Genomic DNA, 5787 nt, shown 5'->3' on the forward strand with positions numbered 1-5787 from the left:
CATATGCCAACACCAGAAAGGCAATCTGCCTAGACTAAACATTTAAAACATTGGCCTAGTATTGATCGTGTTGAGAAATTTATTGAAGACTCACTTATACCCATTTTAGAATTAGTAAGGGATAAGATTATACGGGACAGAAGTTTATAAAGAAGCTAGAATTCCATACCTCAAAGGAAGAGTGTAAATATCAGGTGTGGACTACTAATTCTAGTTGAAATCACCATCGAATAATGACAAACCAATTAAAAAATTAAACTCCAAAAATTCCATTTTGTAGAATTTCTATCAGAATTTAGGTTAAATCATAGCCAATCTAGCCTCAAGTAGTTTTGGGTCAACTGGTGGGTATAATGGTAGGGAGTCTAATCATATGGATCCTTCTAATTACAAAAATATTGGAATGATACAAACAAGATTACCATGTTATCTACGCAAGGATGATAGGGAAATTGAAAAATGGTCCAAATTTTAAGCTCCTTGAGGAAGAGAAAAAAAAGATTATTTTTTCATATTCCTAAAGCACTAGTGTTCCATAATATTTTGGAGTAAATTGTAGCTTTGGATGAAGCGATTGGTTTGAGTTATAGGTGAGTTGAATCCAAGTCTGTGTCTAGAACAAAAAGGTATGAAGTTATTGAAGTATTTGTCTGGTAATGATCGTATAGATCTCTCCTTGGAGACTATCATAGATGAAGCATGTGTTATATTCATTCATCAAGCATGGTATACTACATGATGCTACATGGTAAGAAGTATGATTTTTGAACTGATGAAAAATATATTGGATTGATATATTTGGATGTCTACAATTGGTGTTATTGGTCATTGGTACCATTTTGCTTCTATATATTATGATTAATGATATTAGTAAGTCCAAAAAGAAAAGGTCTGCATAAATGGGACATAAATACTACATATTACTCTAGAATCAAGATACTATGAAATCAACAAATTTTTAAAACCGGTGTTGGAAGAACATATCGAAATTGAGGAGAACGAGGAACCTAGGGTTGGATTCTTTAAGTGTAGGTGTTCGGGAAGGTGGTTGAAGTGTAGTATTTGGTGGTGGAAGATTTGGTGTTGTTGGTTTCAAAATGTCTATCGAAAGAGAAAAAAGTGTGACTGTCGTAGAAACTCAAGGAACTAAAAGAAACCAATAACATATTGAAGCAAAATACAAAGGTGAATTATTCAAATTTTACCTTACTATCTTCATCAAGTTCTCAAGGTTCACACTGAAGGTTCTCAGAATAGACCTTGTAAAGGTTTGATGCTTTCTCAGTGCAATTAAGAGGATGGTTGGATGGTAGATGATTTTAATTTTTTATAATTATGTCCCATAAAAAATGGTATAAAGCCAAGCGTTATCACTTGACCTTCATAAGGGGATGAAAATACTAACATTAATTCTCTAGTCTGGTGTATAAGAGAAGAAGTTAAGTATGGAGTTCAAAAACAACTCTAGAATAAAGCCTTGAGTAGGAAAAAACAGGAGTATTTTTTCATATTCTTGAAGCATTGTCCTTTATGTACTTTTAGAATAATTCCATACAACCAACAAGTGGAGGTGTCAGAAATATAGCCAATTTAAAGAGCCTTTGAAATTGGGAATCAAAACAACAAATGTCATTTGGACTACCCTCATTGCGTGGCATTGGTGGGGTCCATTGTGTTGATAACCAATCCCATAACGCAAGCAATAATACCTAGCTCCGATTAGAATTTTTTTTGCATTTGAAGTGGGGTGGGTGGGGGCACCAAATCTCCAGTCTACATGAATGGTCAGTAAATATATTTTGACCATATTCAAGATGCATAGGAGCTCATATACATTACCATCACCACAAAGAAGATCTGGCCGACTAGAACATAAGGCTAAATCCATTTCCTGATCTAGTCCTTGGAAAATCTTCCTATTAGGACAAAGACGTTAGGACAAAGACCTTGAGGCATATGATCCCCCTACATTGGAAAATGTTATCTATAACTGAATGAAAAAATAGGAACAAGAATCCCATTAATGCTTAAGAATAAATTCAAAAAATATTTCTTGGGGCAGACATTTTTTGTGAAATCGTTGTGAGACTGAAAAAGGGTCCTAGTGGGATGCTTAGAGTTTGTGTCAAATAATGGTGTGTAGATGAAGCAATGGACTCAAAAAGATCGGTTCTCCCTCTTAGGATATATACCTAAAGTGAGTTTCCTAGTGAACAACTGGTTTGGTTTCCACTTCTTAACAGAAGAGGATGCCAATAAAATCCTGGAATTTCCATGGGTTAAGGGATGTGGCTTCCTAATTTTGCAAAAATGGAATGCTGGTTTTGACCAAGTTGTGGAATGACCCAAAAGAAAAACTGTGTGGGCTAAACTCCCTAGAGTCGGACTAAAGCTATGGTCTAAGAAGACAGTATCAAATATTGCAAGTAGGATAGGAAAATTTTCTTATGTGGATGAAGGTTGCATTGGATTCTTAGATAAAAGGGAGGCTTGGTTGTTGGTATAGGTTGATCTATGATGTGGTATTCCTTAGGCAATTGATTTATTCTGGGGCACTTTTTCAATTAAGAAACATGTGGGCTACTAGGGAATCCCATTCAGATGCAATGCATGCAAAAAAATTAGGCACTTAATGGTCAGTTGTCTTCTCCAAATGAATGGGGGTCTCCCTGGTTTGGATTGGAAAACTACCAGAGATAATCAACTTCTTATAAAAAAGAGAAGATTGGAAGGGAACTTTTGGAACTTTTCTCCCTAGCCTCCCAATATGAATCTCCCAAATCTTCTTCCCCTCATTAGGATATGAGTTCTATTTCGATTAACCACAACTAGAAAAATTATACTCTTGTCTCAACAAATATGGCTCAAATCCCTCACCGGGTTGGGAAATCTCAATTTCCTTCATCTTCATAGCTCATCTTCTCGAATCAATCTCAGAGAAAATTATCTCTCCTATCCTTTATTAGATTAATACTTCAACTAAATTCAAAACCTTCTTCCCTTTTTGGGGATGCCGATCTAGAACGTATTACTAGTGCCTTCTCATTGAGACTTGAGCCTTAGTCACTTAAGGGGACCTTATTTTAAGAAAGGGAGAAAAATAAATATCATGAACCGGAGAAAAAGGACTCTACCAAAAGGAAAAAAAAGAAAAACGAATACAAAACGATATCTCTATGTGGAGCATTTGAGTCAAAAAATGATTTACAAACTTTTTGGGACATTAGAAGAGTCTTTATGCCCTCATTTTCATCCTAGGCCATCAGTAAATGATATCTCAAATGGGGAAATTAGATAAACTCAAGACCTTAGAGTGGAGCTACCCAGTTCATCATTTTCTTGATGAAAATAATGTCCTTTAACATCATGGGGCTAAGATCTCCCCAAACATCAAGATCCATGAATTGTATCATCCAATCAAAGGCTCCTAATTTTCTTGTAGGAGACTATGATTTCTAAGGGAAATGGATCTGAATTTCTCGTTAAACTATCCCTCCTTGGATCTCTTGTGCCACGAGTGCCATTGGAAATTATAGAGGGCTAGCTTCCATGTGGAATCCTTAAATATGCTCTTTCAAGCATATAAGTCAGAGGTTGTCATCATATTATCTGGATATTTTCAAGGAATAAGCCAAAGGGTTCAAATATTGAGCATTAATGGACCCTATATTAACAAAAAGGTGTTATAGGATAAAATTGGGAGCGATATCTTAGATTTGCAGCATCTAATTTTTGTTGGTATTCTGAATTTAACCTTGGATGCTCGAGAGTTCTCGGGGAAGAAAGATAATATGGATCCACTGGCAAAATGTTTTAAGGACCTTTTTAGTTGAAATATTGTCTTAGACATTGTCCCTCATCCTTTATGTCTATCTTAGAGAAATGGGCAGTCTGGTGAGGATGTCATTGCCAAAAGGCTTGATCAGTTAATTCACTCTTCCTTGACAATGAGAACGAAAACTATTGAAGATTAATGTTTCTTCTCTAAAGCCTTTGACCACCATGAAATCATGATTCAATGGAGGGGAAATGAGGAACAAAGCTCCATGCCCTTTAAATTTAATCATCAATGGATCGAAGAGTAGGATTTTAAGGAGTTGCTTTCTCAATCTTGGATTCAACCAATCAACCTTGCCACCAATTCAAAAATGTAGTCTTTCAGTGTCAAACTCAAGAGACTCAAGCGTAAAGTCTAAGCCTGGGTCAACAATTGTAAGAATGATCAAATACTGGAACTTAGGGAGACCGAGGATGGTATTTCCTCTGATATGGATCCTTCCATATTTGGATTCCTCTCTAACCACCACATGAAATCGGTGATAGATATAGTTCAAAGGAAGAAGAATATAATAAAATATCAGAAGGAGGAGTGGTGTCCCAAGAGTAGGGTCACTTGGATTAAAGGAGGGGATAAAAATACTAGATTTTTCCATAGGGTAGCTTCTAACTAAAAGGTTAAAATTATCTAGCGCATCATGAATTCTGAGGGTAGGTTACTCAGTTCACTTAAGGACATAATGAAAGAGGCATTCATTTTTTCCAATATACAGTTCAAAGAATGGGAGGAGGATCACATATTTGATAAAGTTGAACTAGAAAACCTCTTTCCTAATTTTCTTAATGAGGATGACATCAGACTTATGAATTGCCCTACCTTCGAAGAGGATCTTTTACACACACTGAAAGAAATGGCCAAAGTCAAAATTTTTGGTCCGGATGGATGGCCCGTTGAGCTTTAAATATCCTAATTTCATATTATGGATTATGAACTACTGTAAATGGTTGAATAATCTTGGGTTATAGGACATATCATAGGTTCCATCAACACAACCTTCCTTGCTTTAATTCCTAAGAAATCAAACTTTAGCCACTTTTATAGCTTTAAAATTATTTCTCTTTATATATATATATATATATATATGTATGTATGTATGTATGTATGTATGTATGTATGTATGTATGTATGTATATATATATATATATATATATATATATACATATATATATATATACATATATATATATATATATATATGTATATGTATATGTATATGTATATATGTATATATGTATATATATATATATATATATATATATATATATATATATATATATATATATATACATACATACATACATACATATATATATATATATATTGATTTAAAATGTTATAGCTATTAGAGTTAAAACATCCTTTCTCCACATATATGCCCATAATAATTTGGTATTCTTCCTGACAAGAGAATACAAGATGCAATTTCTATTACAGAAGAGTGCATTTATTTGATCAAATCGAACAATCAAGAAGCCTACCTCATGAAAATTGATCTCTTGTGGGCATATGATGGAGTTGACTGAGATTTTCTTCTTCTAATCCTTCACAAAATTGTATTTCCTTGTCTTCATGTTAGATGGGTAATGGCTTGTGTGACTTTGGCTGATATGGAGGTCTTAATCAATGGCTAACCCACAAATTTCTTCAAAATATCTAGGGGTCTGAGACAATGATGTGCTCTCTCCTCGCTCCTTTTTATTTTGGTTATGGATTCTCTCAAAAGCTGTTTGAGCATGCAAAAAACAAATGGATTCATCTAAAACTGTAGGGTCTCTTCCAGATCCTCTGCTACTCATATTCTCTTTGTGGAAGATCTTTGATTTTTGAATGGGAAGATTTCTATCAAATTCTATCTAAATTTGGAAGAGCCACATGTCTTATAATTAATGAAGAAAAATTTGAGCTTATCTCTTATGAGAAGGATATTCTGATATGCCGACAAATAGTTG

At 34.4% G+C, this 5787-nt stretch overlaps 1 non-coding gene across 1 annotated transcript; it reads left to right on the forward strand.

The window, feature by feature from the left end:
• Window positions 1-369: 369 nt before the first annotated feature.
• On the forward strand, window positions 370-474 carry LOC149159950 (U6 spliceosomal RNA). Its single transcript, XR_016262073.1, has one exon. It is a non-coding gene; the product is annotated as a U6 spliceosomal RNA (small nuclear RNA).
• Window positions 475-5787: the final 5313 nt, after the last annotated feature.

Source organism: Pinus tabuliformis, chromosome 5_2 (genome assembly GCF_031772625.1).
Source record: "Pinus tabuliformis cultivar Carrire ecotype Pingquan chromosome 5_2, CPIR1, whole genome shotgun sequence".
Taxonomy (NCBI): Eukaryota; Viridiplantae; Streptophyta; class Pinopsida; order Pinales; family Pinaceae; genus Pinus; species Pinus tabuliformis.